Source organism: Chrysemys picta, chromosome 17 (assembly GCF_011386835.1).
Source record: "Chrysemys picta bellii isolate R12L10 chromosome 17, ASM1138683v2, whole genome shotgun sequence".
NCBI classification, from domain to species: Eukaryota; Metazoa; Chordata; order Testudines; family Emydidae; genus Chrysemys; species Chrysemys picta.
Window position 1 is genome coordinate 17,520,006 of NC_088807.1, and position 17,172 is coordinate 17,537,177.

General features: G+C 47.3%; 1 long non-coding RNA gene across 1 annotated transcript; it reads left to right on the forward strand.

Moving 5' to 3' along the window:
• Positions 1 to 12,076: 12,076 nt before the first annotated feature.
• On the forward strand, positions 12,077 to 16,037 carry LOC135976308 (uncharacterized). Its single transcript, XR_010593468.1, has 3 exons — positions 12,077 to 12,234; positions 13,190 to 13,343; positions 15,581 to 16,037. It is a non-coding gene; the product is annotated as an uncharacterized LOC135976308 (long non-coding RNA).
• The last annotated feature ends 1,135 nt before the right edge of the window (positions 16,038 to 17,172 follow it).

The window sequence follows — 17,172 nt, forward strand, 5'->3', positions numbered from 1 at the left end:
TTATCCCAAGGAGAGTCTCTGACATGCTTCAAACCAAATGCACTGCTTCAGATAGAATAAATAAATTTATTAACTATAAAGATAGATTTTAAGTGATTATAAGTCAAAGCATAACAAGTCAGAGTGGTTACCAAAAGAAATAAAATATAAGCACACAGTCTAAACTCTCAACCATATTAGACCGGGCAGCAACTAGATTAAACAGTTTTTCTCACCCCACTTCACAGTGCAGTCCTTAATATATCGGTTTGTTCCTTAAACCTGGGCCAGACTCCTGTGTTGGAGTCTTGTCTTCTTCTTAGTGTCTCAGTTGTTTGCACCATAGGTGGGGGCAGGAGAAAGGCCCAGTACGTGTCCACTCTGTCTGTTTTATACTGTCAGTCCATGTGCTTGGGTAGCACAAGTCCAGGCATGTCTGGAAGGCATTGCTGAATCTCTCCCAGCAAAGTTGAGCAATTCCCCTGGTGTGGCCTCATGCAGGTGAGTCATTGCATTGTAGCTCCCTTGCTGGACAAAGGCTGTTGATGGTTGTTTGACACCCCGCCCAGGCGTTGGTTACTTTCCTTGCTGTTTCCTCTGGAAAACTAATATCTGGCTGATTCTCCAACTTACAGCATGTTTAAGTGACAACCATACAACACAATTCTCATAACTTCATATGCATTAATGATACACACATATGGATAGAGAAATTACTTTCAGCAGATCATAACCTTTCCCCTGATACCTTACAAGGCATGCTTTATATGTAAGATCATGATTATATGACAATGAGGAATATGGGGGTTACAGTACACTCCCCCAAAGTATAGAATGTCACAGAGAGGGCTTGCTTTCAGGGGAACTTCAAACACAACTGGAGACTGCCATCATGGTAATTTTCTTGGAATTGTTGAATTGCTTGCCAAATACGGTCCAGTTCTTCAGGATCATGTAAGTAAAGTGAGGCAATCTCAAGACAATGGAAAATGACTTCAAGGTCATTATCTTTCTGCAGACAGTCAGAATGAGTTTATCCAGGCAGGCAGCACAAAAGTAGTTCAAGTAATATTATCGGAAAGATGACAATCTAAATATTTTGCTGTGCTTGTTGATGCTACCCCTGATTCTTCTCACACGGAGCAAACTACAATCATCCTAAGATACGTTTTACATGGCAATACAGGTTTTGCTATCAAAGAACGATTTCTGGAGTTTGTTGACTGCAACAAAAAAACTGGACAAGATATTGCTATCCTGATTATAACTGTACTGGAAAAACACAATATCCCATTGCTAGACTGCAGGGGTCAGGGGTATGACAATGGTTTGAATATGGCTGGCAAATATAATGGTGCTCAAGCCATTATTACCGAAATTAATCCTCTCACTAAAATTTCTAATTGTGGCGCTCATAGCTTAAATTTGTGTGGCTCAAATGCAGCAGAGTGCTGTGATGAGTGTAAGCACATTTTTTGGGGATCGTACAAAACTCTACAATTTTTTTGCTTACCGTCCTAAACCGTGGGAGATATTGCAAACAAAGATTGGATTTTCATTGTATAATCTGTCTCAGACTAGATGGTCAGCTCATGTGGAAAGTGTTAAACCAATTGCAAAACATTTGCCACTAATAAAACATGCACTTATCGAGTGCGAGGAACTAAATCTGTCTTCTGAGTGCAAAACAGAGCTAAAGGGAATTCAGCGCTACATACAGTCATTTAAATGTACTTTGATGGCAACAATATGACTCAAAATATTGGTTGCCATAGATCAATGCAAGAAGGTTCTTCAATCAAGAGAGGCAACTCTTGATGTGGAAGTACAAAAACATTGACAACTTGACAGAGGAGCTTAAAGAGTTACGTGGTAAGTGGAAAACTCTTTTATCGGAAGCCAAGCGTGTTAGGATATAGATATTCAGGCCTGTTTGCAAAGGCCTATACTTTAAGAATTTAGGTGTATTCTTATCACTTAGCTAGTTGTAGACGTGTATAAAAGAAAGAATTAAAATCACTGTCTGCTGGTGTAAGGGCCTTCTCTTACTGTGACAGTCTGAGGCCTGGTTCTTAGGCTAAGGCCTTCAGCTAAGCAGCAGAGGCAGCCATAAGCTGGGAAGCCTATGGTCACCTCCTCACATTCCAAACTAGTCACATGGAAATAAGGTGCTATTGGGCTGTTAGGATTACAATCCAGTCGTGATATTCCTATCACCTCCAGAGAAAGGGAAGAGCCTAGAAGATGTAAAAGGAAACTTAGTTTGATAGCATCCTGTCTGGCAAGAACTCACTTCTCAATAGCTGGGATGTGAAATCCTCATTTCTGTATTGTTCCATCACTGTAGTCTCCACTTCCCTATTGTTTGTCTGTATAATTTCTATCTGGTTCTGTAATTGTTCTGTCTGCTGTATAATTAATTTTGTTGGGTGTAAACCAATTAAGGTGGTGGGATATAACTGGTTAAATAACCATGTTACAGTATGTTAGGATTGGTTAGTTAAATTTTAGTAAAATGATTGGTTAAGGTATAGCTAAGCAGAACTCAAGTTTTGCTATATAGTCTGCAGTCAATCAGGAAGTAAGGGGGGAATGGGAACAGGGAATGGGGGTGGAATTGGGATCATGTTTTGCTAAGGGGGGGAATGGGAACAGGGGATGGGAACAGGAACAGGGACACAGGCAAGGCTCTGTGGTGTCAGAGCTCAGAAGGGGGACACTAAGGAAGGAAACTCGAATCATGCTTGCTGGAAGTTCACCCCAATAAACATTGAATTGTTTGCACCTTTGGACTTCGGGTATTGTTGCTCTCTGTTCATGCGAGAAGGACCAGGGAAGTGAGAGGTGAAGAAATAAGCCCCCTAACAAAGCATGCAGCCGAACCATGTCAACAGACCTGCCAAACAAAACTAAAATCCCTGAGAAATGCACAAAAAAGAGAAAACTGTTTCACAATGAAACTCCAGAAGTCCAACTGGGAGAAGAGAATGAAGAGAGAGATTTTAAAGTGAATGTTTTTTACAAGCTTGTTGACTGTAATCAGGGGGTTGACACAGCGGTTTGTCATAGCCAGAGATATCAATAATTATTTCAGCTTTCTGTTGTCATATTTGGAATTCACTGATACTCAGATTGAAAGCTTGTGTTCTGCTTTTTGCAGAGACTATGACAACGATGTATGCACGGACATCATCGATGAGGTGAAACACCCAAGGGCAATTTATAAGGCAAACTTTGGAAGTGCACCTCTCAAACCACTAGAGCTGTTAAATAAAATTCATGAGCTTATATTGGAATGTTTTTTTCCTAATGTCACCATAGTTCTGCAGAGATTCTGCACCATACCTGTCACTGTTTCTGAAGCAGAAAGATCTTTTAGCAAAATGAAACAAATCAAAGGTGTACAAAGAGCAACAATCGGACAAGAAAGACTTAAAGGTCTTGCTCTTCTTGCTATTGAGCAAGATCTTTGTTGTTCATATTCAGTTAAATCTTGTATATCAGTTTTTTCATTATCTTTAGATTCAACACCCAATCGTGATTCATGTGTAATTAGCCGACTTGATACTTTAGGTGTTTTCTTACTTTGTACTTTGTGCTTATTTAAATGTTTTATATATTATTTAATTTCATAGAATCATAGAAAATAAAGGTTGGAAGAGACCTCAGGAGGTATCTAATCCAACACCCTGCTCAAAGCAGGACCAACCCCAACTAAATCATCCCAGCCAGGGCTTTGTCAAGCCAGGCCTTAAAAACCAGTAAGGAAGGAGATTCCACCATCTCCCTAGGGAACCCATTCCAGTGCTTCACTACCCTTCTTGTGAAATAGTTTTTCCTAATATCCAACCTAGACCTCTCCCACTGCAACTTGAGACTATTGCTTCTTGTTCTGTCATCTGCCACCTCTGAACAGCCGAGCTCCATCCTCTTTGCAACCCCCCTTCAGGTAGTTGAAGGCTGCTATCAAATCCCTCCACACTCTTCTCTTCTGCAGACTAAATAACCCCAGTTCCCTCAGCCTCACCTTATAAGACATGTGCCCCAGTCCCCCTAATCGTTTTTGTTGCCTTCCGCTGGACTCTCTCCAATTTCATTCCATAATGTATTTATTTAATTTAAATATATAATTAAAAATAACAAATTCCACATCTTCTATTTAGGCTCACCATTTGTTTAATACTGGTGCTGTAACTGGAAAAAAAAAGTTAACTACATCAAGCAATGCCACAGCTTATGTATAGTGGGTTCTAATGTGTTATCAATAGGATTAAAAAGTAGTGTCATAAACCTCAGCCCATCCCTTTCTAGGGGGTCCATGGATAGTTCTGCCCTGGGGCCCAGAACTGCTGTCAGAATTGCACTGCAGAACCCCGCCGAGCCGAGGACTGGCCAGAGCTGCTGGAGCCACCTGCTGACCAAGGCACTGAGGAGTCGCTGGGCCTGCCACTGGCCTTCTACCCTGAGGAAATGGAGGACCCCCATGGATCCAGGTACACCCCAAGGGGAGAGGAGCAAGTGGCTCAGGGGCAGCTGACCTCAGTCTGGCCAGGTTGCTGGGGTGGCAATCTCCCCTCTCATGGCAATCTTGTGGTCGGATGTTCTGTCCAAAACCTCCCAGAAGCTGGTGTCAGTTCATGTTTCTGTGGTTGGCTGATGTCATTATCCCCCCTTACATTCTTTCAGTTCCCCAAAACTTATCCATTACCTAAGTTTATCTATGCCAAAGTTTGTAGGCCTCAAGCCTCATGCTAGCTGCTGAAGCCAATGTCTTACAGGAGCCAAGCCTGTCTATATACTGCTGAATATAATCAAGCAGAATATAATGGAAAGCCGAGGTAAGGTGGACCTCTGGACTACAACAGTCATGACCAAAGACTGAGGTGTGTAGGATGTTCCTAAGCCGGCAGGGTGGGGCAAGTCCTGGCACCCAGGGAGCTCAGGTTTCAGGAAGCAGAGGGTTCATGATATGCCATGGGCATGGCAGGGTGGTGAGGTGGCAAGCCATCTGTCGAGCAGGAAATATTCTGGGGCGCAGCCAAGGGGAGGAGCCCGCAAGGGAGGCTGTATATATGAGGCTGGGGCTTCGGGGCTGGGGCAGTGTGGACGGGACAATGGCTTCACCCGCAGCCACGTGTGTCCTGGCCTGGGCCCTGGCACTGCTCTGCGAGGGGACCCAGGGTAAGGGAGGCAGGGGCTGTCTTGGGTCGGTGTGTGTTGGTGTGTAGTGTAGTAGAGTGTGTGGCTGTGCAGCCGGGTGTTGGTGTGTAGTAGAGTGTGTGTGCCGTGGAGCAGTGTGCTGTGTTGTGTAGTCAAGTACATGTTGTGGAGCAGTGTGTTGTAATGGAGTGCCTGTTCTGAAGTGGTGTGTTGTGTAGTGGCATAGAGTGCATGTTGTGGAGCAGTATGTTGTTGTGTTGTGGATCAGTGTGGTGTTGCCTAGGGAGTGGTGTGGATCAGTGTGTTCTTGTGTAATGGAGTGCATGTTGTGTTGTGTAGTAGAATGCATGTTGTGGAGCAGTAGTGTGGTAGAGTCTGTGTTGTGGAGCAGTGCGTGGTGGGTGTAGTAGATTGTATGGCTCTGCAGCAGAGTGTTGATGTGCAGTGTCGAAGAATGCACTGAGGAGCATTCTGTTGTTGCGTAGCTATGTGGTGTGAAGTGTAACAGACTACATTGTGAAGCAGCGTGTTGTGCAGTAGAGCCATATGGTGCTGTTCAGGGGACTGTTTTGTTGTGCAGTTTAATAACTGTGTGTTGTGTTGTGGAGCAGGCTGTTGTGTTATGTAGTAGAGTGCATGTTGTGGAGCAGTGTGTTGTGTAGTGTAATAGAGTCTGTGTTGTGGAGCAGTGTGTTGTAGTGGAGTAGATTGTGTGGCTCTGCAGCAGTGTGTTGGTGTACAGTGTAGAAGAGTGTGTGCCGAGGAGCAGTCTGTTGTTGTGTGGTGTAAAGTATAAGAGACCATGTTGTGGAGCTGTACGGTGCTGTTCAGGGGACTGTTTTGTTGTGAAGTATAATACACTGTGTGTTGTGTATTGTTGGCTAGTATCGTGGTGTGGGGGTTGTGGCGTAGTGGATGCTGTGTGGCAGTGTGCGTGTGTAGTGCAGTGTGTGCTGTGGGACATGCTGTCATTGTGTAGAGTAGCACAGTGTGTTTTGTGAAGTGGTGCGAGACATACCAGCCTGGCAGGAGGTCGGAGATGGACAGCAGGAGTCCATCACCAGACCCGCCCCTGCTCCCCAGACCCCCTCCCCTCCCTGAGCCAGAGAGAGAACCCAGGAGTCCTGGCTCCCAGCCCCCCTGCTCAAACCAGGATGTCCCCTTCCCAACCTGAGCCGTGGCTAGAACCCAGGTGTCCTGACCCCCGGCCCGGGGCTCTCCCTGCTAGGCTTGGAGGGGCTCCCTGGCAGCCGTTGCCCCCTTTTCTGATCTCTGCCCCTTGTTCATGGCCAGGTGCGGACCCTGCCCCCTGCGTCTTCCCCTTCACCTACAAGGGCAAGGTCTACACGGCCTGCACAACCGAGGACAGCAGCCGGCTCTGGTGCGCCACCACCGCCAACTACGACCGGGACAAGGCCTACAGGGTCTGCTCCGAGGAGGGTGAGCGCCCAGAGGCAGGACAGGACAGGATGTGGGGACAGCCCGGGGATGGGACGGGAGGGAAGCCGGGGGACGGGGATGGGCCAGAGGCAGCCGAAGGATGGGATGGGGACGGGGGTAGTTGGGGCATGGTTCAGAGACAGAGGGCAGTCCGGGGATGGGATGGGGATGGGGGGCAGCACCGGGCAGCACAGAGGAGCGTTATGTTCCCCATTTGTTATCCCACATGCCCAGAGCTGGCAGGTCTGGCCAATATCCAGGCGCTCGGCCACCGTCTTCCTGACACCTGCCCCAGCGACGTCTCCAGAGCTGGGCAGGGCAGACTCACCCAGTTGGTCTGTCTGTCTAGCCCAATACACCCCCGCCCGTCTGTCTGTCTGTCTATGCGTCAGACACTTGCAGGGTGGCAGCAGAGTCCTCATCTCTGGTGGGCCTTACCTCCGCTCCAGGCTCTGTCCAGGCTGGGCTGAGGGGTCCGCACCCCTCTGCGCTGCCCACAGGGCACCCCACCCCCTGATGGTCCCTGTCTGTGTCTCCCCCCAGCCTACGGCGGGAACTCGGGCGGCCAGCCCTGCTTCTTCCCTTTCGTGTACAAGAACCACATCTTCCATGCCTGCATCAGGTTGCAGAACCACCTACCCTGGTGCGCCACCACGGCAAACTACGACACGGACCAGCGCTGGAGCTACTGTCCTGACACAAGTACAGTGCCTCTGGAGACTCCCTGGCCAGGGGGCAATGGCAGGGGACATGGCCATGCCCAATGTGCCCCACACACACCCAGCCCTGATGGTGCCCTCCACTCTTGCCCCGCAGCCCCTGTTAGCCCAGCCCTGGGCTCACTCCCAGTTCTGCCAGTGCCCCTCACTCCCGACCCACTGCCCCTGCTAGCCTAGTCCAGCCCTGGGCTCACCCCCCACACAGCTCTGCCAGTGCCCCATAACCCAGTCTCCCATTCCCTGCACTACCCTGGGGTGGTTGGGGGGCAGTGGTCACGCTGCTGGGAGGCTCGGGGAGGTGAGGGGTTTTATTTACCTGGAAACAGGCTCAACTTGTGGTGATTCTGATTAGAGTGTGAGCCACATTACCCAGCATGCTCTCTGTCTCTTCTGTCTCCCGCATCCCATCTCTCTCCCCCACCCCATCTCTCCCAGTGCTTGGCGGGAACTCGGAGGATCCCTGTACGTTCCCATTCAGCTACAAAGGCAGGAGATACACGGCTTGTACCATGGATGACAGCAAGCGGCCCTGGTGTGCCACCACAAGCAACTACGAAGCGAACCATAAATGGAGGTATTGCGGCACAGCAGGTATGTGGGGCCAGGGGAGGCTTAAGGGGTGGGTTTGCTTTGCAGCTGCTATGTGCAGACTATGGGGGCTGTGGCCCAATGGAGAGAGCACAGGAGAGGGAATCTGGACACATGGGTTCTATTCCTGGTTTTGCCTCTGTGTCTAGGCAGCACCTGGCATGACGGGGCCCAATCTCAGTGACTGTGTGTCTGGGCAATGCTCTATTCTATTCTGGGAGTTTTTAGTGTCTCCATTACTGTGGTATCTGAACAGTCAAACAAAATGAGTGGACAAGAAGCATTCATTTGTATATAGGTCCTGTGCCCGTACTGAACCAAACCAAAATTTTGCCCAGTGCTGCCAATCGACACCTTGGATCTTTTCCCTTGCCTAGAAATATTTTTGGGAATTCAATATTTTTCCCCTCTGAGATTAGAGAGGGAAAAAATGAAACCTTGAAAATATTCATGAACTGAAAAGCCAAACTCTCTTTCAGTTCAGCTCAGTTAAAAAGTTTTGTTTTGAAACTTTCTGTTTCCATTTCAACCTTTTTTTTTATTTATTTTTTTACTCTAATTAGCTTAAATTTCTGTAACCCTTCTGCCAGTCAGAGCTGGCAGTAACAAGGGCCAGGTTCAGTATCTAGGGGTTCCTTTTCAACAATACAACACAGAACCAGCTCGAGCCCCCACCCAGTGACCTGGGACAAATTACACACCACCCCCTGGGCGCCCGTAAGAGGCAAAACTTCCCCTCTCGCAAGCAGAGTCTGAGTGGAGAAAAGAAACTTTTAATAAAAGGAGGGAAGTAACTCTACGTTAATTTGGGAAAACACCCCAAATAGGGTTCATAAACATAAACCATGAGCAAAAGACCCACCCCAGTAAGTTGGGCAGTGTCCTTTTCCCCTGAGGGTGTTAAATCCAGCAACCAAAAGTTCCTTTAACATGCCCATCCCTTCTCTACACCCCACTCACAGTTGCTGTCCTTGGCCAGTGAAGACCTAGAGTTCAGAGGCTCATCTGCAGAGTTCACCTCCACCCTGAGTGGAGGGAGGGTGGGTAAGGAGGCACCTTACTTGCTCCACTGCTCAGGCACTCACTCCCCACTCCTCTCTGCGGGGCTCTGCTCTGGACCTCTCCACCAGCTGCCCTGCTGGCCACTCGCTAAGAAGTCTTCAGGGTCCATCACTTAACATAGCTCTCAGTGATTTCAGCTGTTGGTGGGGAGCCTCACTACTGGTGCACATGGGTCTGTCTCTTGCAATAGAGATACTATCCCAAAACAGGTCTAATACTTAGGCCTAGATATCAGTGATTTCAGCTCTGCATCATGTAACAAGACTCTCAATTGAGTTTAAAGTAGCTCTGTTATTACACAGTGGAGAGAGGACAGGTCAAGGAGTATCTGCAGCCCATGGGCCAGGCCCCAGCCCCACAGAAGCATCTATCCCCACTCTCTCTCCGTTCACTGAGCTTTGGCACCCATGGCCCCTGCCTGGCAAGTGCCTTGAGTTGAGGGTGAGTCCCTCCATTGGGGTATGCCTGGTACAGTTCTGCTGCCCTCAGTTCGCACAAGGCTAACAGCCCTTTATTACTCCTGTCTCAATAACAAGGAGGCTGGGGATCCCCCACACCAGCCAGGGCCAGCAATCCCATCATGCTGAGCACCTAGGCAGGGTGGGTGTGTCCATGCAAGTGAGATCAGCTCCTGAAGTCCTCTTCCACGGCTCACCACTAGATGTCAGGGGAGAGCTCATTCATCTTCAAGTCGGGAAATGCATCAAAACCAGCAACATTCATCAAAAGGCCCAAACACTTTCGATTCCCATGAATTGGTATTTTTTCCACTTAAAAAAATCATTTTGCTGGGAAAATTCACGCCCAGTTCTCCCAGAAAATCGCCTGCCCTGAGTCCTGCCTTCTGCCCTGTTTTTAACCCTTTCCTCCCTTGCCTCTTTCTCCACCAGCTGCAGGGGGAAATTCAGATAGCTCCCCTTGCATCTTCCCTTTCATCTATAAGGGCAAGACCTACCAGAACTGTACGGCAGTCGATGATCAGATGGGACGGCCCTGGTGTGCTACCACTTCCAACTACGACAAAGACCATCTCTGGCGCTTCTGCTTTAGCAAGGGTGAGTCCTGGTCACGACCAGAGCGCTCCGTGTCGGCACAGGGGGAAAGGGTTTGTGGAGGACATGCCGGTATGTGGAGCTCTAGCACAGGGAGTGCTGTCACCCAGTCTTGCGGGTCAAATGAGCTCGCTGGAGGGGCTGCATGCTACAAATGGCTTCCCCTGTGCAGCCAGATTGCCTGGCACCTCCTTGTGATGCGGCCGTCAGAGACAGGATGGCAGACTAGATGGGCCCTGGGGTGATCCCATGCTCCTAGGCGCAACGCCATTCACCCACTATACAAAATTATCTTTAGCTTTCGCCACAGCAGTGAGATGAGACACCCCTACCCCGGCTTTTCTTTTTTTGCTAAGAAAACGGCCACGCCGGTCGCTCTCTTTGGCATTCCTGCTGTTCACTCTGATTTACTCGTTGCCTTTGCAGCCTATGGGGGGAACTCGAATGGCCAGCGCTGCATATTTCCTTTTGTCTACAAAACCGAGCTATTTCACAGCTGCACGAATGCTGGAGGCAAGATGGGAAATTTCTGGTGTGCCACAACCCAGAACTACAACCAGGATAAGCTGTGGAGCTACTGTCCAGATATCAGTAATGTATCCAGTCTCTTCGTATATTCCCTCTGGGGCAGATCTGACTCTGGCTTTTCCCATACAGCCGGGAAAATAAATAATTTGTGGTTTGCTGGTGATTCTGAAAAATCGGGGTGGGGGGAGGAGCTTGTCGTGGATTGCCATGAAAATGAATTTTTTGAAATTGTCATTGAATCAAAAAATCGGGGAGGGAAATCATTTCAGGTAGATCATGAAAGTTAAATTTTTAAAAATTGTCATTGCATTGCAAAGTCAGAAAAATGGTTTAGAGTGCATTCCTAAAACGAAATTTCTGAAATTTTCAGTGTGTCAAAAAATTAGAAAAACATTTGTCTCGGGTTGTCCAGAAAATGAAATATTTCACAGTTTTTAATTAATCAAAAATATTGGGGCAATGTGTTTTGGGAGGATCCCAGAAACAAGCTTGTTCGAAATTTTCCATCATTTGTAAGATCAGGGAAAAAAACATTTTGGGTGGATCCTGGAACTGAAATTTTCATTGATACTTTTCGTGAAGTAAAAAATCAGGAAACAAAATTGTTTTGGGTGGATCCCAAAGATGATTTGTTTTAAATTTTCATTGAACTGAAAATTTAAGGGGAAAAAAATCCCTTTGGGTCGAATGAAACATTTCATTTCAATTTTGAGCATTTTTTAAACTTTCTAAATTTTGGTTTTAATAAAATAGGGGATTTTGAAAGCAGAAGTTGTTTCAAATTGAAGAATTGACTTTTTCTGAATTTTTGATCATTTTTCCGACATGAACAATCCCACAAAACTGGCACAAATTCACAACACATTTTGGCTTCACTGAATCTGTACTTTTTGCCAAAAAAAAATTCATCTGAAAAATTTCATCCACCTCTGTTTACCGAGTTGTCCAGGGGCCTCCAGATCTCCTGTATGATCTCATCACATCTCTGCTGTGCCCCTGAGCCAATGAGGAGTTGTGACACTTTGATACCAATGGGAGTTGGGCAGTGGGAGTCTATCTGATTGCTGGGTGGGATAGTGGATTACAACACACCCCTCCCAGCAGCTAAATGAGCCTCTAAGGATTCCTTCAGGAAAGGTTCAAGGCCAGGGTCTAGGAGCAGCCATAGACTCAGACCCAGAACCGATAGAGTCAGTGTGTTTTGGGAAGCCAGGTTCCTGTTGGCCCTCCTGGAAGATGCTTTAGCCATGATGATGTCTTCAAATCCAGACCGGATGCCGTTCTAGAAGATACTTGAGTGAAACCCAAGTTATTGGGTTTAACACAGAGCGAACCAGGGGAAATTCACTTGCCTGAGTTCTAAAGGTCAGACTAGATGATCACAATGGTCCCTTCTGGCCTTGGGATCTATGAACGCCTACCTGAGATTTCTTGGCTGTTGGTGATGGGTGGCCAGGTCATAGTGGGATGCGGGAGCCGTTATACCATAGGCAGGTGGGTGTGTTGGTGGTGTCTATAACCACCTCCCTTTGCCTCCCTAGCCCTGGGTGGGAACGCAGTAGGAAAGAGCTGTGCATTTCCCTTCGTCTATAAGAAGAAAGTGTACCACACCTGCACCAGCGACGGGGCGAGCTCGGGAAAACTGTGGTGCAGCACCACCAGGAATTACGACGTGGACAAGAAGTGGACTTACTGCTCCACGCCAGGTAGGACAGGGGATGGAGGAAGCTGAATTTTGCGGTTAAGGTGTTTGGCTCAACGAGGTCTGGTTCAATTCATGGCTCTGTCATAGACTCCTTGGGTGAGTCACTTAAGAGCAGGTTAGTTGGTTTTTTGGTTCCCACCCTCTGCCCTTTAGGAAATGCTGAGCAAGCTGAAGTTCATGGGTAGCAGCTGTTCAGCAGTTCTTAAAACCATCCCGCAAATCACCCTGGAGCGGTGGGGCTCCTTCTATTGGCTGTTTAGATTGGCAGCACTTTGAGACAGGGACTGTCCATCTCTGTCTGTCTGGGCAGCGCCTCGCACAACCCTGATCTCAGTGACTCTGTGTCTGAGCAGCGCCCAGTGCGACGGGGCTCTGATCTCAGTGACTCTGTGTCTGGGTGGCACTCAGTGCCCCAATCTCAGCAACTGTTTACCTGGGCAGTGCCCAGCAGAAGGGATCCCAGATCTCACACTAGTATCTAGAGGCCTTGACTAATGCATGTAATAACCACAGAGGATGTACCCGAAAACACATCTGAGGTGTGGCTGTGTCTAACCACCTGTGCCTGTATAAACTGGCTAAATAGACTTCCCACGGACCCACAAACCACCTAACAAATTTCGCATACATAACCCCAAACAGCAGAGACATTTTTTGCCTTTCCCCTTGGCATCTTTGGCTCGTTAGCCCCATGTTGCAGAACTGGGTAAACTGAGGCATGGAGCTGGGCCGTGCCTAGCTAAAGGTCACCCAGCAGAGTCAGGCATAGTATCCAAGTCTCTCGTTGCTCTGCCTGGCACCCCGTCACAGGGCTGCACTCTCTCCCGTAGCCCTAAGCTGCATGGGGAACTATCTAACAAAGTGTTTGCTTCCAGTCTGATGTTGCCTGCATTTGCTATGTGCTGCCTGTGATTCTGGCCATGGTTCTCACCTGCTGGTGGTGTGTTTGGTTGCAGACTATGACAAGCCCTGTGTCTTCCCCTTCATCTACAAGAAGTTTAAATTCCGCACCTGCACCAACCTGGCAGAGGCCAAGGGGAAGTTCTGGTGTTCCACCACAGACAACTATGACCGGGACCATCAGTGGAGCTACTGCCCTGCCTGAGACAGGTAGGACAGGGCAATGGGATGGTCTCTGTTGATAGCATCCCCATCTGGACCAGGGGTGTGTGTGATGGGTTTGGTCACAGAGATCCCCTTGGGACGGTCACCTGATGTGCTGAAATTACCTCTGAGCCCATTTTCCCTGCCAGCTTGGGTCTTCCAGAACCCTGACTTGTTGAGCCAGACACGCCTGCCTGCTGCAACAAAGACCCAGGGTCTGGGCCACACCCCCAAAGCTTCAGACTTAACTGAAAACAGCTCAGCAGGTACTTGTCTCCAGCACTCAGACACCCAGCTCCCAATGGGATCCAAACCCCAAATAAATCCATTTTACTCGGTATAAAGCTTATACAGGGTAAATTAGTAAATTGTTCACCCTCTATTACACTGGTAGAGAGATATGCACAGCTGTTTGCTCCCCCAGGTATTAATCACTTACTCTGCATTTAATAATGAACAAAAATGATTTTATTAAGTATAAAAAGTAGGATTTAGGTGGTTTCAAGTAATAGACAGAACAAAGTAAGTCACCAAGCAAAATAAGCAAAACCAAACAAGACTAAGCCTAATACATTAAAAAAATGATTACAGGTAATATCTCACCCGCAGAGATGTTCCAATAAGCTTCTTTCACAGACTAGACTCCTTCCTAGTCTTGGCCCAATCCTTTCCCCTGGTACAGTCCTTGTTAGTTCCAGCAGACATCTCAGGTGGTAAGCAGGGGGTTTTGCATGAGTGGCAGCCTCTTTTGTCCTCCTCCACCCCCTTTTATAGCTTTGGCAAAAGGTAGGAATCTTTTGTCTCTCTGGGTCCCCACTCCTCCTTCTAAATGGAAAAGTACCAGATTTAACATGGATTTTATTATCAGGTGACATGGTCACATGTCACTGTAAGACCCCTACTCTCCATTACCCATGGGCTGGCCCACACGTACACAGGAAGGCTTTCAAATACCTAAGGCCATTTACAACTGATTGTTTCTGGAGCATCCTTAATGGCCTCCACTTAATATGTTTACATCAGTGATACAAGTTTATACCTTATTTTCCTAACTCCAGCTATAGAAATAATACATGCAAACAAATAGGATGAACACACTTAGTAGATGACAAGCTTTCTAATGACACCAAACAAGGGGTATTTAGCATAAAGCATATTCCAGTTATGTCATATTCATAGGCATATTTCCATAAACCATATGGAGTGCAACATCATAGGGAGATCCTCCTTCTTTTGTCTATTTATACTGAGAACTCTTCCAGGCAGGGACCATCTGCAGCACCCAGTGCAAGGGGCCCCTGATCTCCGTGAGTCTGTGTCTGGGCAGCGCACAGCACAACAGGGCCCCAATCTGGTGACTCTGTGTCCATCCATCTATCACACGTGCGTCCATCCATCCTTCCCCATACACACCCATCCATACATTCCCATACGTATCCATCCACCCACTCATACATCCCTATCCACAGTCACCCATCCAGCCATTCCCATACACATCCACCAAGTACCCAACTATGGAATCATGTGATATAGGTCTGAAAGGGACCTGAAGCGCCCAGCCCCACCCCACCCCATGCTGAGGCAGGACCAAATATACCTAAAACATCCCTGACAGATGTTTGTCCAACCTCCAATGACGGGGATGCCACAACCTCCCCTAGGTAACCTGCTCCAGAGCCGAATTATCCTTAGAGCTAGCAAGTTTTTCCTAGTATCTAACCTAAATCTCCCTAGCTGCAAACTCAGCCAATTCCTCCTTGTCTGTCCCTCGGTGGCCGTGGAGAACAATTGTTCTCCATCCTCTTTCTAGCAACCTTTCGCATATTTGAAGATTGTTATCAGGTTCCCCCCTCAGCCTTCTCTTCTCAAGACTCAACCTGCCCAATTTTTTCAACCTCCCCTCCTAGGTCAGGTTTTCTAAACCTCTGATCATTTTAATTGCTCTTCTCCGGACTCTCTGCAGTTTGCCCACATCTTTCTTCAAGTGCAGTACCTGAAACTGGACACTGTCCTCCAGCTGAGACCTCACCAATGCCAACTACAGCAGGACAATGACCTCCCATGTCTGACATACGATGCTCCCGTTAATAGACCTCAGAATTTTATTTGCCTTTTTCACAACCTCACCATGCTGTTGACTCATATTCAATTTATGATCCACCCTAACCCCTAGGTCCTTTTCTGCCATCCCATTGCCTAGCTAGTAAAGTGGCGCTGAAGGTCTGTACTTCTGTCCTTTTCAGGTGGCAGCTCCAGAGCCAGGAGGAGACAGAACGATGACATTCAATATTAAATGAAAGGAATGAGCCCCGCCCTGGACACCTCTGCTCTCCCAACAGAGATCCCTGCTGATCAACAGATGCCAGTGGCGTAATCACCCTTGAATCCGAATCCAAATGCGCTCATTTCTCTAGTTGATTTTAGTAAATTCAAATAAAGCATCTTTTGAAATAAGATCTGCAAATTCTGTGTCCGGGCAGAAGGCAATAAATGACCTGTCCGTTTCCCTGGGGTGAGGATGACAGCGTGATGGCTTTTGCTTCTGATGAATATTGGGCATTTCCCAATGAACATGGCTTTTTGGAAGGGTTATAAATCCTCATGCTTCAGGGTTGAAGACGATCACTCTTAGTGGTCAGTATGAGTTGCACTCCATATGATTTTATGAAAATATGCTAATGAGTGTGAATATAATGTAACTGGAATATGCTTCATGCAAAACCTCTCTTGAAAGGTAAAATTACAAAGCTTATAATCTATTGAGTGTGGTCATCCTATTTGTATGAATATATGACTCTTGTATCTGAAACTAGAAGTATGAAATATAACTCTGAGGTCCTATTGTAATTATGCAAAGTGTGGGCCATTAATGGTGGTTTGGAATCTTGATGGCTCCCATTAACCAGGAAAATTGGTTGTAAATGACTCTGTTTACTTGCAAGCCTTCCTGTGAGACAGGCTGGGAAAAATGAAGGCTTGGGGTCTCACAGAATATGTGACTATGTCACCTGGTGCTGGAATCCATCTTAAACCCAGTGCTTTTCCATTTAGAAGTGTGGGGGGGGGGACTCAGAGAGACAAAAGATTCCCGCCTGGTGCCAAAACTATAAAAGGGGGTGGAACAGGATAAAGGAGGCTGCAGTCATGAGAAATCCCCTAGTTACCACCTGAGCTGGAACAAGGACTGTACCAGGAGAAAGAATTGAGCCCAGACTAGACAGGAGCCTATTCTGTGAAAAGCAACAGAGGGTCCTGTGGCACCTTTAAGACTAACAGATGTATTGGAGCATAAGCTTTCGTGGGTGAATGCCCACTTCGTCAGACGCATGTAATGGAAATTTCCAGAGGCAGGTATAAATATGCAGGCAAGGATCAGTATGGAGATAACGAGGTTAATTCAATCAGGGAGGGTGAGGTCCTCTGCTAGCAGTTGAGGTGTGTGAACACCAAGGGAGGAGAAACTGCTTCTGTAGTTGGCTAGCCATTCACAGTCTTTGTTTAATCCTGATCTGATGGTGTCAAATTTGCAAATGAACTGAAGCTCAGCAGTTTCTCTTTGGAGTCTGGTCCTGAAGTTTAGAGACTAACAAATTTATTAGAGCATAAGCTTTCATGGGCTACAGCCCACTTCTTCGGATGCTGTAGCCCATGAAAGCTTATGCTCTAATAAATTTGTTAGTCTCTAAGGTGCCACAAGTACTCCTGTTCTTTTTGCGGATACAGACTAACACGGCTGCTAATCTGAAACCTGTCCTGAAGTTTGTTTGCTGTAAGATGGCTACCTTTACATCTGCTATTGTGTGGCCAAGGAGGTTGAAGTGTTTTCCTACAGGTT